A 22603-nucleotide genomic window follows, 5' to 3' on the forward strand; every position below is an offset into this window, starting at 1 on the left:
ATTTTATGACCTAATGGAGAGTGACACATATGTAAAGAAATGGAATAATGGGATTGTGTTTCATCATTCTACAATTTATTTAGGGTTGGAGACACACCATTGTATTTTCAGAACACTAGAGTTATTATGAGTTTTCTGACTTCACAGTCAGTCTAATCCCAGAGAGAAACCCAAAAGGATGGGAACTTTTACAAAAGAACGATTAGATATCCTTTTGTATGTTTTACATACATATCAATGCTGGGCAAAATGCAGTGGAATGATAGCCACTGAGCAAAGTCTTCAGCACTAAAGGGCGCACGTGGCAGGATTCTTGTTAAAAGACCAAAAAGCTGTTATAAAGCGACACAAACACTATTACTAATTCCATTTTCTCCTCATATCCCCAGTGCATCGTGCTGTATAATCCAACTCTCTCACCATAATGCAGAAAACTTGTACTAGCACGGTTATCTGTGACCCTTGGCACTTAGTATTACAACGGATTAGTATCACATTTAATATTTATGGAGTAAAGGTATCATTCTTAAGTGGTTAAAATTGTCCACATGGCATAAAACAATGCCAGATAATGACTAAAAGAGGAATTTTGTAAATGTTTCTTTATTCTTTAGTTTCTGCCTGAAGAGGAAATTTTTAACTTGATAAAGTTTCAAAATATTATCGGTGCAAAATGTACCGAATAGGCAACGTATTGGGGGAATTCAGAAGAATGTTCGTCCATACACTTGGAATCCAGAATTCTAAGTTATTGTGGCTGTGACTGGCGAGGCTTACAGGTTTTCTCAGCCAATCCCACTGTTTTATAGGTGTGAAGACGGGGTTCTAGAGAGGCTGCACTACTTAGCCTGTGTCAAATAATTCTTAGAGGCAAAAGCTTGATGAGAATGCCAGTGTCCAGTTCTTTCCACAACATTAATTTTTTTTCTTTCTAAATTTTATGGACTTGTTGAAGTCAAAGGAATCACTATAGTCACATCACCTTTTAATCCCATATCCAGACTATAATCTATGAACACGTTTACTTAAATAAGATCACAGTTTGCTATTAAACTTCAGGTTTCTCTTCTGCACCACTCTTCCTTGCCAGCAAGTCTGTCATAGATAGGATTTCTCTCAAGGGTTCCCCAAAGAGGTGATTTGGGGAGCCAACTGACAGAGGGCCAGAGCCCTGAGGTCGTCAACTCCCATTCATATATAGTTACATGTATGCTTTTATTAAAATGACGGTTTGAGGCCCAGCCCAAGTATCGGCTTTTCACTGACCTCATTTAGAGTGAGGAGAAAATGAATTATTGCTAAGATTCAGAAGTTGTCACATTTTATGTCCTGTAATGGTGCTCTGGTGACAACAACTGATTGCCTCATGGGTCTATACCCTAGGAAGCCCTCTTTAAAATGTGTCCCATAGCGATATTCTAGACCGGATGGTAACTGATCAGACTTGATCAGATTGTTTTTGTTTTAGGAATTTGAGAGAGTTATGCTTAACAGGTCTGGCGTTATGCTGTTCTTAATGTATAGAGAAAATGGTTTCTTATAAACTCCTTTATCTTCTTTCCTTGATGTGCTTACAAAGTGCTTCTGCATTAGATTCTTTGCTTTCTCAACCATAACCCAGGAATCATTTGGTGCTGTTAGGGTTGAATCTGCATCCATCCACAGCTCCCCCAGAGCCCCAAAAGGTGTGTTTCCAGGGATCATTCTGGTGAGGCTTGTAGCCAAGCAGCTTGCAAAGGCACCAGGCTGGTCTTGACTACATTTACCTTGTATTCGTCTTTGCCTGCCTCCACTTGACCTTCATAGATTGGATCCACACCAAACAGATTAAGAAGTAGTGCTGGCCCACAGCAGGCATGCAGGACCCAAAACCATGAGCCACAGCACTCTTTGTCAGGGGAAACTTCACACTTTACTTTGGAGCTTCATGTGCACAAACCCTTCTCAAATGCCCTCTCTGTTGGTAACACGACCATCCTGTATTTGGATGTGTTTACTTTTATCTTGGATCGCCAAGCATTTCTGAGCATAATAATCAGTTCTCCCCTCTCATCTTCTCCTATATTGTACTCGCAGGTAGGTTTTATGCTTGACAGACTGTACAAACGTCATCTGTCTGAACAGACACTCATGTTGGCAGCTTGGCACAGATCTGCAGGTTTAGCAGCACTTTGGGGGGTAAAGTGTTACTAGATGGGTTTTGTTTCTGTTTTTGTTTTTTTGAGTAGTGGGGTTTTAAAGTAGCAGGAAATTTTAACCAAAATCTTGCTACAGCAGCTTACAAGTCCCATTGCCTGTACCCCAGTGTCCTGGTGACATTCAGAGACTCTTCTCTTTAATTACAAGCAGATAGAAAGATGGCAATATCATGGTTGATAAAGTAAGTAATGTGGCAAATAGTTCAGAGAATTATAGCTCATTTTCTAAGACAGGACAGAGACAGGAAATCACCCTGAGAGAGAGAGAGAGAAAGAGAGAGAGCCCTCTTTTTTTTTTTTTTTTGCCTTGGAATGTTCACCATCGATATATTTCTTTTTTAGTGTATTGGAGTGACCTTGCCCTAATGCTTTCTCTTTTTGATCACTCTTCAGCAATAAACCAGAAATAGGAAACCACTACTAGGTTCCAGTGAGAGCTGGATGTCAAATCCACAAAGCTGAACTTCAAAGTATTTTAACAGATTAAAAAATAGAAGACCACAGAGACCACATGGGCCTCAGAAAGGAAAGAAGCTTGTTTACGAGGACAATGCAATGTATAGTCAAGTGAATGACCTGTATCTGGGATAGAATTGTTCTGGAAACAGCCAGGGACACTTCTGGCAGTAAAACTAGGACAGGTTGACTGATTATGCTAAACACATAGTTTTGAAAGCCTCACTATCAATAGCTTTCCAAGCCATGCATTACACATATCTATATATAAATGATCGTATGTGGATGAGTATATACATGGGTGTGGTGTGTGTATGTGACTTTATATGTATATATGTGCATATGCACGTGGGTAAGAGGTAATGAGTGTGTGTTTGTTTGGGCATGTGATGTACATGTCAGCAAAGCCTATCTCACTACTGGCTATACATTTTGTTGGAGCTCTTTTCTGTTGCTTATCACTGTAATCTTTAAATAAAGTATTTCCTTTTGTTGCTTTCATGTGTGCTCCAAACTTGCATATTCCCAACACACTGATTTCCTCCTCTACCACCTACCCTGTGCCTTCCTCTGCACGAAGAGCATTCACTTATCATCCTCATAGCCACTATCATTTGTGGATTTTTTTACCATAGATCGCGTGTTCTCCTGAAAGCTGGACACCATTACTTCATGCAATCATTACAACACTGATTGTAGGTATTATTATCTCAGTTCTTAAAGTTAAGGAAACTGACTCTTACAGAGGTGAAGTAGTTCGGTCAAAGTCACACGGCAAGAACTTGAAACCAAACAAGTCTTATTTGAAAATAAAGTTGTCTATTGTTAACCAAAAAAAAAAATTTAGACATTTTTAGAATATTTAACAATTATTCTGACCAAAAATGGTGAAATAAAGAGCCATCAAAAAATCTAGGGCTTCCCTGGTGGCGCAGTGGTTGGGAGTCCGCCTGCCGATGCAGGGGACATGGGTTCGTGCCCCGGTCCGGGAGGATCCCACATGCCGCGGAGCAGATGGGCCCGTGAGCCATGGCTGCTGGGCCTGCGTGTCCGGAGCCTGTGCTCCGCAGCGGGAGAGGCCACAGCAGTGAGAGGCCCGCATACCACAAAAAAAAAAAAAAAAAAAAAAAAATCTACCTTCCCTACTATGAAGTAAAATGAATATAATTAGTTGGTCACGTACAGATTTTAAATAAAATTTAAGTCTGGTGAAGTTTTAAAATTTTTGAAAGAAACAGCTAAACAAAGGGGCACAACGAATGAAGTTAAACTTCGAAAAGTGACAGTCAGGGAAGGAAGCAAAGAATCCTGTCCTGATGTGAACTTCCATGGCCCCTCGTCCTGCCCTGCCTGCCAAAGCACTAATGGACATCATCAGAAAATATGGAAAATACTAATATCCTAAATACACACAGAGGCAAATAGGGCTATCATGTCTCTTTCCTGACTAAGAGGGGGTTAGAAGAGCTGCTGGGGAGAGAGAGAGGAAACAGGAAAAGTGAACACCTGGGGCTGGCTCTGGTGGAACAGCTGGTCCTGGAGCCCCAGGCTGAGCTAGGGATGTCACCCAAGGCGGCCGCAGGAATGGGACACACCCCAACCGCCTCTTCCTGGGTGCAGTAAATCCTGGTATGGGACATTTAACAAAGAACGACCACTTACGACCCATGTGCTTGACCGGGAACAGGCAGGCAGGGCGCTGAATGTGTGAATAGGAAGAGGTAGAAGGCTTCAAGGCCTTACCTGGGCTACCCCACCTTTAAAAAAACCTGAAGCCAGGAATGAGAGTGCTGGGCAGCCTTCTTTGATTTTACTTTCACAACTGTCTCTGATATCCATAAAGCTTTTAAGGGATTACTAAGTAAATTTCCCAAAGACCCGTGGAGAAGCGTTGCTGAGAGTACTTAGCAGGAAGCTCCAAATCCAAGCCAGCCCCAAGAAGCTAGCTACTTGACACCTGCAGAGAAGCAGTCACTTCAAAGGACAAACGGGAGGGTCTCTCCCAAGGATCAGGATGTAACCCTCTGCTTGGGCCGAAAGCTCCAGCGTTTTGTGGGCAGCTTCCCAAATTCCCGGGAGGACAGACCTCACTAGGTCAACGGGCTCGCCCGTTAATTATTGCAAGAACCTTTTAAACCTCAGACGAACAGAATGGGTTGCGTGGAGTTTTTCATCCTTGCTAAAGGCTGAACGCTTAGCACTTTGTCTTCATAACAGAGTCTCCTCGGTGAGGCAGGACGCGCCTAGGTATTCAGGTGCTATATATTCCCAAACTCACATCTAGTCAGTATAGCAGGTTTTAAATAATGATTAGATTTTATAGCCATGGTACTAATACTGGAAAAAGCCTAATCATTCTAGAACCTCGCCTAGAAGGTCTGACACAGAAGGAGAAAGGAAGAGGTACAAGTTCCCACCTTCCTCAAAACTGAATGCTGTGGCCTCCATTTACTAACACAGATTGCTAAAAATGGCCAGAGGACACAGGGCAATCTAGTTTCAGGGCCAAAAAGCTAGACTCCGCCCCTGACATTTCTTTTCCATATTTTCAAAGCATTCCTTTCTTGGGACTCTGCAGGTTACTGATAAGCAATACAGTTGCACAAAGCAGAGCTTCTCTGTTTAAATAAACCTGAAGTACCCCGATATCACTCACGTCAATACATCAGGAATGGGGGGGAGCCTGAATACATCTTTGTCTTATAATATGCTACTGCCTTTACTTGTTTGAAATTTGACTAGCATGTTTCTAATTTTGTCAGCAAATTTCCTCTTTTGCCTTCAGATGGCACTTTTTCCCTCATTCCTCTTCCTGGGAAATCTCAGAACTCAAAGGAAATTTTGTCCTTTTTCAGAAGGCGGGGCCCTCAGAGGTGAAGAAAGACCTGCCGGGGGTCATACAGATGCTAAAGGACAGGAGCGAGATCTCCCAGACTCCACCCTTGCTCTACGTCATCATCACTCTGCATTCACAGCATCCTCACAGGGCCTGGATGGATACAGCTGGTCTGGACAGACAGGTTCTTGCAGTCTAAGACTTCCTCCCTCCCTTCCTTTCCCTTCCTTTTTTCCCTTCCTGTCTTCCTCCCTTCCCCCTTCTTTCCTTCCCTCCCTCCCTCTCTTCCTCTCTTTCTTTTATTTTCTATTTGATAAAATTGTCTTGACATGTTTTAAGCATCATTCTTCTTGACAGTGTTTTTCTTCTTTGTCAAAAATGGCATATACACATATGCACATATATATGTATACTTTATGCGTACTTTTTTTTTTTACACAATTACTTAGAATGAGATTCCAACTAGAAGTAGTTGCTAAATGTCATCTTTAGATTTCCACAGAAACTAGAAAATCAAATTTGGTTTGTGTCTGCACAGCACATATTCCCTATCGTGGGCCCTAACATACTGTTTGGCTGCCTTGCTGGAAACAGGAGTGATCAGATTATGTTCTCTTCTTCATCCCAAGAAAATTCCCATTTGATCATATAGGACATTTACAGCAAGGCTGGTAAAGAGAGCACTCAGATCCTACTGTCCAAAGTTTTAGTATAGGAAGTTAAAGGGCTCTCCTAAATGCCAGAGGCAAGGAAACTCCTGTTTCTCTTGACAGAAAAAAAAAAAAATCCTCCCCCAAATAATCTCTGATATCAGAAAGTTTCCTCCGATAGTCCCTTCTAGTGTCCAGTCACAGGTGACGTCCTTCTCCCTTCTGCTGGCCAGGGGAAAGGAGGTCATTGTGTTGCTCCAGTATTCTCGTGTTGCAGAAGTGCTAAAGAAACGTCCTATCCTCATGATGGGCCAGCTCCTTTCTTGCAAAGCTCCGTAATGCATGGTTGGGCAGGAAAAGCAAAAATGCTTACAATTTTTATGACGTTATATATAAAACAGCTCCTCAAATACAGAAAAACGGATGATTCCCAAAGGTTTGCTTACATTTGCTTCTGGTCAACATCATTCTTCAAAATTCAGCATTATAGGATTTACAAATCAAACCAAACCAAACATCGCACCTCAGAAGAGAATTCACCTGCGTGTGGAACAGGTTTGAGTAGACTTGTTGCAGCGGTGGACTTGTCCCCAAAACCACTTGCTAAGCTCTGTGGAGGAGTGGCAATTCTCACCCCTGGCTCCACATTAAAATCTCCTGGCCTGGGGCACAGTTCATAAGTACCATTTCTGTGCCCTATCCTCAGAGGGTTTTTCTTTCCTCTCTGTACAGGACCTAGATATTTTTAAAAAAATCTCTCTGGGTGATTCATGTGCAGTCAGAATTGAGAACCATTAAGAGACCAGCCTAAGTGGATCCAGTTCTCTGCAAAAATAATTAACTAATCAAGGGCTATAGAATCGGGAGACTTCATTGTACCTGATTCAATTAACTGCCCATCAGGTGTGCATGGCTTTCTTAGGAGCTCACAGAAAAAAGGCTGTGATCAAGGTTTTCAGAAAAAGACTCCAAGTAAATATACAGGTTTCTCAGCACATAAAACATTAATACCAGTGTTCAATCTCACTAACTTGCAATAGAAACTGCTGTTATTGATTTGTGGTACTTACAGGGGCAGAAATAGATTGTAATTTGAATCAAATTGCTCAGAAAATTCCCTTTGTAAGTCCATCTACTAGAAAAATCCTCTTAGAGAATAAGGAGCATGTTATTCTCCCCAGTGGGCCAGGGCCCACCTGCTCAGGCCCACATGGGAGGCAAGTCAGGGGCCCCACTGACATCTTCCTCTGAGAGAAACCCCCCTTCCAGGCAGGGAAGTGTTGCTCCTCCATCCTGGGGTGGTGCGTGGACACCCTGGCCCACTCAGCCCTGTGGAGCAAGGAGGCAGAAGTGAGAGAGAGGTGGACTGTCAGGCCTGTTAGAGGGCTAGAAGCACGGGCAGGCGGAATGGGAAAGAAGGGGTCTCTGGAGGAAAGGGCAAAGGGGCTTTTGTACCTATATAAGAAGGGCTTTCAATCCCGGTCTCCCACTGGAATTACCTGCAAAGCTTTAAAAATACCCCAGTGCCCAGGTTCCACCCTGGAACAAATAAGTCAGAATCTTTGTGGGCAGGGCTTGTGTCCTCAGATATTTTCTAAAAACTCAGAGATGCTAATGTGCAGAGAGAGCTGAAAACCATTACTGTACCATCAACTTCTGAAAGGCTAGTAGAATAAATTGGCTATTTATGCAGTATGATTTCTTAGGTGCTGAAAAACTCCTCTTTCCCCTGAGCTTCTCCCCAAACAACACATTTATGCCTAAGATTCAACACTTAGAGATGAATTCCTTTGGCTTAATAAGAGGCTTTGTCCTCTGTTATAAAGCACACACTCCAGAAAGGAGTGTATGGAGCCCTTTTCATCATTTAAACCATTATTTATGGGTGTTAACAGAGGAAGAGAAGCCCACAAAGTCGGAGGAAATCTTAGGGCACCAAGAAGGACAGCACTAGGATGAGAGCAGGAAAGAGGGAATGAGGACTAAGTTAGCCATCTCTTCAATTTAGCCTAGAGCTGGTTCCAGTGGATGACTGCTGCAGACTGCTGACTTCAAGGGACTTGTAGGTTGGCAGTCCCACTTCTGACACTGGGAAGACTCAAGATTCAGTGGTCACAAGATTCAGTGTAGCAACAAGGCCACATGCAACCACTCTTCCGATCCTTCAATCTTTAAGAATCAAAGAACAGATCAAGGCTAATGTCGTGAATTGACAGATGAGGAAACTGAGGCTAGGAGTGACAGATTGGGATGATGAGTCAGGTCCCCTGTTCTAATTCACACTCTCTACTCTACCAGAAGTTTCTCTTTCGAAAGAAGATCAACCTCTTCCTTCTTTGGATTTACTTTGTTCTACAGGAGTGAATTATTCTCTTCCCCACTAGAGGCACTTACTGGCAATTATGTTTTTTTGTTCCCTGAATGCAGAGGGTTCCCCAATTATAGACAATTGTGTTTCAAAAGCTTAGCTATAAGGTGGTTATTTGTAATTCAGAATACACTTTCCTATAGAAACTATTATCAATATATATGGCAGTTAGTTTCCCAGATCAATCCATGAACAACTTCAATCATAAATATTCCTGAAATGATGTGATCATCTATAACCATCACGGAAGTAGGATTTTATCAAGTCAGGAAATCTTAATTTGCAAATTCAGGTCCTCTGTCTCTGCCCCCAGAATTAGATGTTCTTTCCTCAGATGTCTCCCCTCCCCTACCATTGCAATATTTTAGGGCAAGGATATCCATGCATAACTTGGTAAGTCACTAAATTTAAGTTTATTCTCAAGAGTTTGGGGTGGGGAGTGAGAGACCCTTTCCCCCAGGAGGTAATTTGTAATATTTTACAAATGCATATATTTATAAATGAGGGACATAGACGAAATCCACATATTCATTTTCTAGCAGAATTGTTTTCATCTAGAAAAAAAAATTAGACTTTTATACTTAACATTCAGAGAAGATATCTACTGCATCGGGTCTAATCGTATTTAATAATATCAACTTATCCAATTTGTATCTTAAAACCATGGTGTAGGGCATATGCTATTTTTGAGGATGCCTGGCACTTCAGTAACAAACTCAAGTGACAGAATGACTTCGGCCAAGCTGAAGATGTGTGATAGATATATTAGTGGAAAGAAATGTGTTCCTAAAAATGACTTTGAAAGATGGTATAGGAGTTTTGGCAGGATGTGTCCTCTGCAGCTGAAGACTTATCTTTATGCCTTATAAAGTGACAAAGTTTGTGTCAGGCTCCACAAAGGAAGGGGGCTGTTGGCCATACAGGACAAAAGTAAGTAGCCCTACATGACCTAAGACAAAAGAACCATGAATGCAGCGATCCATGGGGCAGGGAACTTGCCTTTCAAGCCACAGAGAGGATTTTGTCAGACAAAATGAAAGAGAAACAACAGCTGAAGCAACAAGAAAAGGAAGAAAAATAAGGGGTGGGAGGTCATCAGAGCAAACCTTTAACACTTGCATCTTCTGACTGCTGGGTTGTAGATTTCCTTTAAATTCTGAATGAACAAGAAGAAGAGAGCAATTTTTTAGCTTCCATTTTCTACCAAAAAAATGTTTTTTTTCTCCAGCCACCTATGCCAGCTGATGACACAAGAGTTGTTTGAAATGTTAATCAGTACCTAAATTCCTATATAGATCCTCTGCTACCCTTTAACTCCGAGGTTATGTCCATCCATCCACCCATCCACACATGCAATGAATCTGTAATGAGCACTTACTTAGTGCCAGGCAATGATAAAGCAGTGAATGAGAAAAAGTCATTCCCCTTATTTTATAGGAGAAACAGCCATAAGTGAGTAAGCAAAGAATTATATAATATAATTTCAGGAATAAGGGATCATTAGAAAAATAAAGCAGTGTAAGGAAATACAATGAAGTAAGGTTCAGAGCTGTTTTAGATAGGACAGCCCTGTTGAGGAGATTATTTTTGAGTAGAGCCTTCAGTGAAGAGAAGGAGTCAGCTATCGGAAAATATGAGAAAAAGGTGTTCCAGGGGGAGAGGTCTACTAGAGCAAAGGCCCTGGGGCAAGAACAAGCTTGGCATATTGGGAGAAAAGACAGACAACTAATGAGAGTCAAGTGGAGTAAGAATGGTAATGAGATCATGGAGAGTCTTGCAGACCTTGGCAAAGAGTGTTGCAAGGGAAACTATTTGGAGATTTGGAGCTAAGGGGCTGACATAAAGCAATTTTGTTTTAAAAGCCATCCTGTAAAATCTGCTTCTGATGGAGGAATAAGGATTGAATTTACCCTTCTGCCTGAAACAATTAGAAAAGCAGACAAAATATAGGAAACAACAACTTTCAAAACATTGGGCATCGTGTGGAGAAGGATCTCTCAGACATGGAAAACAAATCAGTTGACTTCTACAATTGCCTGGAGAAAGTTTCCAGGCCACAGGAAAGGAGGGGGAAGCTAGGCAGGGCTCAGCTAGTTCATGAGTTGAGGAGGCAGCTGTGAGTCTGGGAAGCCAACGTACCTTGAGATTGCAGAGGACCAGAGAGGAGAGAGCTGCCCAGGAGATAGATGTCCAGGGATCTGCAAAGGAGCATTCAGCCGAGTACTGATTGGGGCATGTATGTGAAGAAACTACCTGAACCCGTTAGGGGGTGGGGGGGAACCTCCTGAAAGAATGAGAGAAAACAGTACCCAGAACTCACACAGGGCCGGGAATAGTGCCTGTTTCCAACAGTTAGAGGTGAGAACCTCTTAACTGAGGGTATCAGTTAGTACTGAGAAGAGTCTTACAACAATCATGGGGAGAAATTAACCCTACACTAAATGCTGCTGTGGTTCTACTAATAAAGCTTGAAAACAAGACCCAATAGGAACGAATGAGATCTTAGAGCCAGAACAAAGCTCAAGAATATTTACAGGTATACAAAAATATCCAGCACCCAACTAAGTACAATTCACAGTGTCTGAAATCTAAAGGTATGCAAAAAAACAAGAAAAATAATGAGATAAACTAATCATTTGCAACTGACTTTTAGATGACAAAGATGATGGAATTAGATTAGGACATTTAAATATTTATTATTATAATTGCATTCCATCCACTGAAGAATATAAAAACAACCCGAATTTAACTTAGAGTGATGAAAACTACGTCTGATTAAAAAAATTCACTGCGTGAGATTAACAGAAGATCAAAAATTGCAGTAGAAAGGATTACAAAGCTTGAAGACAGAGCAGTAAAATGAAAAAACACAGAGGAAAATGTGTAAACAACAAAAAAGAACAACATATCAGTGATCCGTGGGATGGCTTCAAATGACCATATATATATATAATTAGAGTTCCCAAAGGAGAGGAAAGAAAGGGGCGAGATATAAACCTATTTGAAGCAATAATTGAGCAAAATTGTTAAAACTGATGAAACTATAAGCTCACAGATCCAAGATGCTTAATAAACCTCAAGCACAAGAAACAGGAAAGCTATACCAAGATGCATCATCATCAAACTGATAAGGAGAAAAGTTTTGTAAAAGGTTCTATAAAAACTACAAAAACGTTTTTATGCTTCTCTTTATAAATCTGATCAAAACTTCAGTGATTCTGATATCATCAGGAACTATGGTTTTAGAATTTTTTGTTAAAAATAAAAACAAATAAGTTTTGCTTTAGATAGTTTGCTTTAGATAGTTTGCAGAAGATAGCTTCCTTTTTTCCATCAATGCAGAACATATGAACAACAAAAATTATAATCGCTAGAAAAATGTCTTTTCAGTACTGATTAGTATCTCTCATTTTATATTGGGATTTATGTATTAATTAAGGATACCTTTAAACACAACAAAATTCTCAACAAAATTGAGTTGGAGAAAGTGGTGAGTATTATGCAATTAATGCCCAAGATATTAGACCAACCAAACCAAGTGACCATAATTTATCCAGTAGATAAAACTCTGCATGAATATTAAAGTGCTAGGTTGTTTCATTTTGATTAGTACTTATAAGTAGCTATTCACTAATATATACTGAGACTAACACGTTTTATCATGAATCTGTATAATGGCTGTAAAATGGTTAACAAACGATTTAGAAAACTACTATGCAAAAATGAATAAGGCACAAGAGTTGAGTAATTGTAATTCTGAAGAGGAATTAAGCCCTGATTTTTAAAATGGTACTCCTGGAGGCTGAGTTCTTTTCTTTAAAATAAAAATTTTAAAAATCCAAGCCCATTCAAACCCGATTCCTGTCAATTAAACAATTGAGTCAGATTTACTGTGTGGTACGATCAACTGACAGATTGTGCAGAAATCCTTGTTTGAACTGGATGAAAAAAATTATTTGTCAAAAAGAAAAGTTGTTTCTGCTTTTGTATGTAAGTACATCCCTTCTCCTGCTGGCATACCAAAAGGATTTGCCATTTTCTCAAAGGTATAGAATGCAAATAAATGGAACATAAATACTGATGAACCCTAACCCTCCAAGATACTATTTTTTAAAGGACAGTAATCAGATCATTGGTCTGAAGTAAGAAAGCAAATGTCTTCACATATGAAGAAACCTGATGTGTGAGAAAATTGGACATGATTTTTATTTCAAGTAAGGCTAAACACAGAACAGTATGAAAAGTAAGACTGCTATTTCAGCCTTAAAGGCAAAGAAAGCATCTAGTTTACAGATAGTTGGTACAGCTAAGAAGGATTTTTATAACAGTATGATGTTTTAATAAGAACTAGGCATCAAATCTTTCTAGTCTCTTCTGTAAGCAAAAGAGACAATGATGCAGCCTGGATCTGCAGGTTTTTATTTCATTTTTGAAAAATTTATAAATCCTAGTAAGTCATTACATCTTGAGAAGTGGGACCTCATGATTTTTCCATTTATATTCTCAGGGAAGATCTTTTCTAAATCAACTGAACCATTAAAAGATAAGGGAAATAGTCATGTAAGGAGTAGCTAGAACAATGGTGACGGGTGCCCCGAGAGAGGGCATGCTTCAGGGAACATGGGAGCCCAGAGACGAGGTGATGATCTCGCATGCCTCAAAGACTCTCCACTGACTCTAACTTAGCCATTTTTCTCTCTTTTGGTTCTCTCTCACTTCTAGATTTTTTTCTTGATAAACCAAAAAGTTTAAAAAAATGTGAGGAGTGACCTGCCCACAGAATGTCATTTAAGAGCATCCTACTTGGAATACTCTCTTTAATGGACAAAAAAAAAAAAAAAATTGAAGCAAGAATGGAAAAAGAAAAAGAAAAAAAACCCTTCAAAGGTTGAAATCATTTTCATGATGAAAAAGCTCCCAAGGACTGCTTAGACCTATTTATTCTCATTAGTCAATTTATGGGACAGTTTTATAATCAATAAATATTTTTAATAAATGATGCAATGAGTACGAAGAGGGATAAGACATGATATTGGGAGAAAAAAAAATTAACTCAAGCATAGCAAACAAATATTTTTAGGCAGAAAGCAAACTTCATGCTCCATGGAGGTCTATGCAAATACAAAGCCAAAGTTATGCACAAATACTCTGGGTCTCCTATTTGATTCTCTTCACTTTATATCTTAGGAAAATTTCCTGGGAACTATTGGCTAAATAACTACTGAGGGAACAGAATCCACCTTAAGTCAAAAAAGAACACAATTTAGTTCAATCTAGCTCCTTTTGTGATCTTTAAAAGTGTTCAGAGGTTAGCTGAAATGGCTCCCAGAACTAGGAAGGAAAGCTTTACTTAAATGTCAAAGGAATATTATAGAAAGACATGGCTTCAGGGATATGGATGATGAGAAATTTCTTAAAAAAATAAGAATTTTAGATAGGATGAATAAGCTTGACAAGGGAGTGGTGTTGTTTTCAGAAAGCTAAGTCTGAGTTTGCTAAAATATTTTTATAATAAATGGCTTTTTTCTTCTACTTAAATATTAACGTTATTAATAATAACACTAATATTTGTTGTCTTAAGAACAAGTGAATTATTTATTCTGGTTTTGTTACTTTGAAAGGTCTTGAAACACCTTATTAATGCTTCTGTTAAAAAAAAAATCTCCCAAAGTAAGACATGGTCGCTTTAAATTTCCAGTTAATGTTTTCTGGTGAAAAAAATGCAAAAATTAAAAAAGAGATTTCTTTTCCTTGTACACATGATCACAGGTCATATACATCTTATCCTTCTTGCTCTTCTCATAGGATATAGCTGATATGATTATTGTCTAATGCAGAGACATCTCATCTGCCTGTTTAGAGACACTGTAAAGCAAAAATGAATCTTCCCAGGTTATTCACCATATACTTCTAAAAAATTAAAACTAAAACCAACCATCAGAAAAAAAAGAGGGAGCTGCAGAATAAATATGCCTCCTGTGGATGGTTCATCCCCTTTCCCTTTGCTCCCCAGGATGTGTCTGGATTTACGGGGAACGGAGGATGCCCTGTTCATCCACATGTGTTTCTCTGTGTCATGGGATGCTCAGCACTTCCTGGAGAAGCCCCAGTGCGATGATCTGACTTTCCACATGAGTGATGATGCTACAAGCCCTGCCTTGCCCAGCAACAACCATTCCTAGCCCCAGTCACATGATCCATAGAAAACATCTGAAAATTTATTTTGGTTCACGTTTGTTAAAACACACAATGTATTGACAGTCTACTTCTCTTGCCCACAAACAAGCTTTTTAATTTTTTGTGTTCCAGTATGAAACTGTTCCTTCTTATTGGTGCTGGCATATGGCATGTGTTAACAGTTAACACACTCTCTTCCATAAAGGGAGAATAAGGGCTAAACTGTTAAGCTGTAGAGAGCCAATGTTTCTCAACAGAGAAGAAGGTCTCTTCCCAGTGTTACGACACACAGCTCAGAAGATGCTGCCTTTGGCAATCTGTCTTTATATGGACCAACGTAAGGGTAGGATCAGCCAGAAGTATGATCAAATAGCTTTCTCATGGTTAGACAGACAGGCAACTGAAGTGAGAGGATCAACTTGGTAATGGATATACAGGAGGCCGATGTTCTTGAATTTAGAATTCAAGGTGAGGACCTTGAAAGAGAGCCTTGAAGAGAGCGGTCCCCTTCCCTCCTGGAATGGGGAAGATTTACTTTCATTAGTGTGGCCTATTTGAGGGATGACCATGCTATTTTATGTCCCAACTGGGACATTTTTGAAGTGAAAGGAGGTGCTGATGTTAGTTACACCGGGATAACAGAAGTAATCAGGAGTGTCCCAGGCCAAGCAGGATGTATGATCCTTCTACTTAGTTACAAGTACATCAGCTCTTATGGCAATCCATCCATCCATCTGTAGACCATTTTCTACTGTTTACAAAAGTCTTAACATCTGTTTTCATTCTTTTGTTCTTCAGTAAACCAAGTCTATTTCTGAGGTTCTTTCCACAGTGCAAAGGAGTTAACTTCATGCTGTACAAATTTAAGGTTTATTTTTTAGATTTTTTGGGGCTGGAGAAAGAGGGACCTGTCCTCCCTAGGATGACATACAGAGCCTAGCACAGGAGTTGTGGGTGTGTGGTCTTCTAATATTCTTCACTTTGTTGTCTGTTGAGAATTTTAAAAAGAAAAAGAAAAAATTCCTTCCCCTTTGAGCCATTTAACAACTTTGGCCAGATCAGGAATTCACACTTGGGCGGTGTGGATGGAGAAGAGTGTAACTCTGATTGTTTCAAAGTGAGTAAAATAGCAAAGCTTATCCCCACCTGACTGGCCAACCAGGCTGACTGTGTTGACACTGCAGGCTGTGTGCTGATGAGATCCACTAAGCAAATATTGCTCTGGGAAAAGTGCTCCCGGACTGAGCATGTGGGGAGTTCCATGTGAGCTTGAATGAGGATATATTCCTAGAAATCTATTTTCAGACCTGGAAAAGACTTTAGAAGTCATCAGTCCAACACTTATATTTGGACCAGAAAAGTGAACAGATTTGCCTGCTGTGTCAAGGCCTAAATTTGTTTCTGATTCCTTTTCCAGGGCCTCTGACCCAGTTCCATTGTGTTGCACAGCACCTAGGGCAGGATTCACATAGACTGCAGTGGCATGAATTATGCGTGTATAATGTATGGGGGGGTGGTCTTTGTTAAATTCTGAGTTGGTCGCTTTATAATACTGGCTTGGTCATTAGTTCTAACTCCAGTTCGACTATTAACGACCAGGAAGAACTTGGCGAAACCATTTCACAGTGTGGTTTCCTCCCCAGCAACTGTGGGGCTAAGCTAGATGAGGATCTTTCAAAGGCTCCTTTAGCTTGAATTCCCAATTAATCAACTCTTCTCATTTTACCATACTAATGTGTAAGGTCATTTGAATAATAATTACAGTATAAATCCCCAAACTGTAGGAAATTAGCAGAGGGGCAGATCAAAATCTTCTGTTGTACTTTTTCTTTTCTTCCCAACTTCCTCCTCCTAATCATTCCCCCTTTTTTCTCTTAACGCTTCATCATTTCTTTTATTTCTATTTTTTCCTTCTGTTTATTTCTAAATTTCCTCACTGTAACACTTACTCGCCTTCCAAAACTAAAAATAGGAGTATTAATATCAAAGTAACAAAAAAAGAAAGAGAAAAGAAATATTCCTTTTAATGTAATAAGCCAATTTGCCTTTCCACAGATGGTCAAATATTCGTAGAAAAAGCCATAGAGGCATCATCCAACCCGATTTGCATCTCGAGAAGGTGACATACAGTTATCATGACATTACTCAGGTCCTTATAAATCTCAGGTATATGAGAACAAAAAGTTGTCCATGACCAGCAGAAATGTACCCTCTCCCAGTAAGTTGAGGGTCAAAAGTGGCAAATGACAGCAAGTGTGAGACAGCCTTGAGGTCTTAAAAGTTCTACAAAGACCAAATTCAGATTTGACCTGTAAGAATCTGTCTGCTATGAGAGACAGAGAATAATGCAGATAGTTGTGGACCCTAAACTTTATCTCTTTTAGTAATTACTGAATTACCATAGAAAAAAGAAAAGTGAAATACTTCTAACTGCTTAAATACAGATTTGTAAAGAAAAACAATAAATGCTACACACCGTAGATCCATTAGTTCAACATGTGTCACAATCAAATGGAGGGGAAAAAAGCAAAAGAAAATTTTAATGGTAGCGATTTGAGAAGAATAACAAATGTTTGTGGTTTTTTTGTTGTTGCTCTTTCTCCCTTTTCCTGTAAATGCATATAATTTTTATTGATAGTTTGCTACCATATTTTCCACCAGGAAACTACAATCCTACAGTACTACTTTCACTAAAGTGGGGTAACTAAGTCTTGCACAAATGTTGAGCAACAGCTCTCTTAACATAAACAGAGCTTCTTTAATATTTTATCCCCCAGTGTTAGCTTCTCAGCATTCAGGACTTTTTAAAGAATATACAAAGAAACTCCTGTTTGGTCTCAGTGAACATCAAAAGATTTGGTTTTTGGAGGAAGGCAGGTTGTGTTAATTGTAGTTACAGAGAGGAACAATATCTTTTGCTTTTCTCTGTTGGGTTCGAACGCATAGGTTTCTGATTGTATGTTAAAAGCATCAGTTCTCCCTTTTTACCATGCTTGAGAGAGCTAAAATATATAGTAATGAAAAATCCCTTCAGTCTTTCACTGCAAAAAAATGAGTAGCATAAATTTGGCTGGACAAAAAAAATGCAGTTCTCTAAATACACCCCAATCTCTGTATTTTCATCAACCTAATTAACCCTTTAAAAGGATAGAGTCATCATCTTGTCCATCAAGCTTAAAAACTTGAAAAACTACTAGAAACTATTGCCAAGTGGGAATAGCATTAAATTCAACTACGGATGTAGAAATCTAGTAAGTCTTAACACAATGTACAAATCTCAATTGACTGACTACGGCTGCAGGCAACAAACATAAAAGTAAATAAATTGAACTATATCAAAGCATCAAAGGATATAATCAACAGAATGAAAAGGCAATTTATAGACTGGGAGAAAACATTTGCAGATTATCTATCTGATAAGGGATTAATACCCAGAATATATAAAGAACTCCTACAACTCAACAATAAAAAATAATAACCTAATTAAAAATGGGGCAAAGGGCTTCAACAGACATTTTTCTAATGATGATATAAAAATGGTCAACAAGCATATGAAAATATGTTCAATATCACTCATCATTAGGGAAGTGAAAATAAAACCTACAGTGAAATATCACCTCATACCCATCAGGATGGCTCATCATATAAACAAAAATAACATGATGATGAGAATATGGAAAACTTGGAACTTTTGTGCATTGTTGGAGAGAATGTACAATGGTATAGCTGCTGTAGGAAACAGTAAGGTAGTTCCTCAAAATTTAAAAATAGAATTACCAGATGATCCAGCAATTCCACTTATACATCCAAAAGAATTGAGAGGACTCAGACAGATATTTGTACACTTATGTTTATGGAAGCATTATTCACGATAGCCAAAAGGTGGAGCAACCTGAGTGTCCATTGACAGATGAATGGGTAAACAAAATGTGGTCTATACGTAAAATGGAATATTATTCAGCCTTAAAAAAGAAGGAAATTTGGACACATGCTACAGCATGGATGGACCTTGAGGACATTGTATTATGCGAAATAAGTCAGTCACAGAAAGACAAATACTGTAGGATTCCACTCATACGGGATATCTGGAGTAGTCAAATTCATAGAAACAGAGAGTAGAATGGTCACCAGGGGCTGGAGGAAGGAAGGAATGTGGGTACAGTTTCAGTTTTTCAAGATGAAAAAGTTCTGGAGATTGGTTGCATGTTGTGAAATATACTTAATACTGAACTATATACCTGAAAATGGTTAATATGGTTAAATTTTATGTTATATGTATTTACCACAATTTAAAAAATTAGGATGCTTAAAAAAGGAACTGTGATCGAAAAGTATAGTTCTACTACTAAGGACTTCCTTTTTTTCTTTGTATGGTATTAAAAAAGATTACAGACATTACCCATTCTAAAAAATACATAGTCTCACATAAGATATTATAGAGTAAAATATGCACAGAGATAAAAGGTCAATGACAAAAATACTAAACAGACTCCTTTTGTCAGTGGGATAACAAAGAAATCCAACCGGGTAAATGAAGTAGAAAGGGACTTCCTTAATAGAAATGGTAATAAGCTACTTTCTGAAACATTAACATGTGATCTGAGCAAACAGAGCATAAAATACAATGTGGGCTCCTCTTATTTTCCTTCAAGTCTTTTAACATTAATATGAGCATTTAACAATTTTGTAAAATCCTGGTGAGAAGAAATCCTTTTTATTCAGTATACCTGCCAACAGACATTTTAAATGATAGGAATCCTTCAGACAACTAGAACCTTTTTGGAAACTATTATTCATGTCTCCTATAGTTAATTCTTTCTTTTGAAGTCTCACCACAAATGCCAGACGTCTAAATTATATGTGAGGGGTTCTCTAATGACAAGTGGGTGGCATATTCCCTGCTACTACGGTTCAGAGTTGCCCCTGAATCTGAACAATCCCTGGCCCATTGGTGCAGCTTATTGTTGAGACCATGATCCAGGAAGACACAAGGGCTGGTGTATGCTCCACCCTTAAGCTAGCTGCCTTCTATTGAAGAGGATTCCTACAGTGAATCCTAGAAACATGCTCCCCTTTGTTTGAGACCTCCCCCCCAAAAAAACCCCCTCAAGTTTGGTTTAAATTCATCGGTTCTACTTTTTCTCTCCATAGATATTATGAGTATTTAAACCATGTGACTTCCTAAAGCTAAATTTTTAAATTAATACGCTCAACCAGCAAGATGGAGTCTGACTCTTCCACTGATTTTAGAAATTTAGGAAATTAACCCCAAATGCATGTAATAAACTGACCACAGCTCATTGAACGTGATTTGCCCAATAGTCTTTATTTTATTTTTATTTTTGTGGTACGCGGGCCTCTCACTGTTGTGGCCTCTCCCATTGCGGAGCACAGGCTCCGGACGCGCAGGCTCAGCGGCCATGGCTCACGGGCCCAGCCGCTCCGCGGCATGTGGGATCTTCCCAGACCGGGGCACGAACCCGCGTCCCCTGCATCGGCAGGTGGACTCTCAACCACTGCGCCAACAGGGAAGGCCTGCCCAATAGTCTTTAAAAAGCTTTTTGTTTGTTTAGAAGTAGTGTTAGAAAAAATATGACTCTTTGTCTCTGCCTTGACCCTGGTGGAGAGGACTGTTCTTCTGAGTTTAATCTACCCTGATTAGTACTGTTCTCAGGGCTGATAAACAAACAGATAGACCTACTGTGAGCACAGATTCAGGGACATAACACAGTGGGGGCAGAGTTTCTGGTTTCTATGACAGATTTTTAAATGTGGTTATCATTCTTTCCCCATTCTTCATCACTCATTTGTATTTTGCTGTTTAAAACATTTCAATTTTAGAGTCCCACTGAAGGTTCCAACTTCATGCCATGTTTATGTGCTTGTTTACATTCTTATTCAAAATGTTATTTGCATTTCAACCAAGGAAAAATACCATAGGGTTTTATTTCACTTAGAATTTCCTGAGCCTTGAAAAGAACTGAAACTAGGGTTGGCAGTTTAAACAATACATCCTGTATAAAAGTTATAGCACAATGAAGGCATCTATAGAGACGGAGTCTGCACATCACAAAGGCTACAAATTTCTACCAGGAAGGTCAGCATGTCTGTACCCAAAGATCTCCAATGACCTTCCTGGAATATTTAGTTCTTTTCCTTTGAAGAAAATTCTTCACGAGGTAGAGATGTACCAGTGTCTCATGTGATGTGTAGTCTCTGTGGTAAGTGATCCCCTTTTCCCCTTATGGAACAAGCAATGCATTGTAACCCCTAACAGAAAACTCCAGCTGTTCCTTTACACACCAGCATTTTGGCAAAAGTTCAGATTTTTTTCCCCCTTGAATAGTCATAATTCATAGAGAGAGCCAGACACACAGATTTCTTTTTTCGACCGACTTTGTGTTTCTTTGGCTATCTTATCCCTAATTGCTCCTTGCAAACCCACCCCTCCAGACTGGGAAACTAGAGGGAACCAGTCTCATGAACCAGTAAATAAGAGATTGAAAAATTCACTTTTTGAGACATATACAACATTGATTGCCAATTTTGATTCAATTAGAGGAAAATTGCGTAAGTCGGTTATTAGGAACTGCAGGTGTGCTTGGAGAGGGAGACGTCTTCTTATTCAGGAACTATAGATAATCCCTCTTATAAAACTTCCCTAGTTGTGAAATATTTTTTTTTTCTCATCCCTTTGGGAAATGCTGTAAGAAGGAAATTGTATATGTGCATTAAAAGTGAGGTGATAAGCCAATTTTACTAGACTGTACTTTCAGGAAATGACTGTGAATTTCAGAAGTTTGTTATTCTTCGAAAATTTCTGATTTCCTTGAACTCAATTTTAACCAATTCATACGATATATGATTAACTCACTTTGTGTGTATGTCTTTCTACATGCCTGCAGATAAGCTTCCACAGAAATGATGCTATTTGAATGGGCAGGAAGTCTTTATTTCCTGTCCTGAAGTATGCTGTGAGTGAGGAGAACATCTGAACAGGGCCCTCTTCCTTTTGTTTGTCCTTTTTTTTTTTTGTCTACTAAGCAGTGCATTATGAGTTCTTCTAGAAGCAGGGGCACCCAGGTATGAGGAGAGCTCAGTGAGGGCATTCATGAGCATTTTTAAGAAGCAAGGATTTTTTTCTTCTACACAGCTGATCTGAAGTAGGTCAGGGTTTGAGGAGTAAATATATTTTGGATGAGCACTGTGCACCAGGCCCTAGGCTGGATGTTACACACATAGTTCATTGCCTCAAGGAGCTTAATATCTCACAGGCAGAGCAAGATAGATACATTGCCCAGATATATGGCTACACAGAGCAGGGTGCGTTCAAGGGCCCAGATGAATGGAGCAGATGGAACAATCTACATGTGTCACAGAAGGAACTGGTAGCCAAGGCTGGGGTGAGTGGTCAGTGAAGGACCGAATGAGAAGGCTTCCAGGGTGGACACGGCTTGGATTGTCAAAGGGTATTTCATACAGAGGAAGAAACGTGAGCCCAGGAGAAAGGATTCTAGTGGTTTGGGGGTTGCAAAGGAAGGAGAGAGAGGAAGGTCTACAGTGGGGCTTGGCTGCCAAGTAGGAGTTTGTACTTTATTACACGGGCAAGAGAAAGCCTGCTGAAGGGTCACAAGCCAGCTGGTGACACCGATATGGACCTTGTCTGATACAGTCTAGACTGGATCTTTCTGGTCTCAATATCCTTACCTTTGCAGAGGTCTGTTTGGGACCCTGGACTATGCCCCCCCGCCCACCCCCGCCCCACATTCCCTTTCAGGACTGAAGGATGTATTTTCACAACTGCTGGGGATGCTGCCCGCAAATAGACCTCAATTGTGGGGCCTCTCTGGGGGCTGATTCAGCTGATGAGAGTTGCCCCTTCCAGGGGTCGCCCACATCTAAAACTGGTCAGTGGGGT

At 39.7% G+C, this 22603-nt stretch overlaps 1 pseudogene; it reads right to left on the reverse strand.

Annotated features, from left to right (window-relative positions):
* Nucleotides 1–1464: 1464 nt before the first annotated feature.
* Nucleotides 1465–3320, reverse strand: LOC113617671 (60S ribosomal protein L5 pseudogene; annotated as a pseudogene).
* Nucleotides 3321–22603: the final 19283 nt, after the last annotated feature.

Source organism: Aethalodelphis obliquidens, unplaced genomic scaffold, assembly GCF_003676395.1.
Source record: "Aethalodelphis obliquidens isolate GAN/ISIS:26980383/991018 unplaced genomic scaffold, ASM367639v1 scaffold4, whole genome shotgun sequence".
In the NCBI taxonomy this organism is placed as follows: domain Eukaryota; kingdom Metazoa; phylum Chordata; class Mammalia; order Artiodactyla; family Delphinidae; genus Aethalodelphis; species Aethalodelphis obliquidens.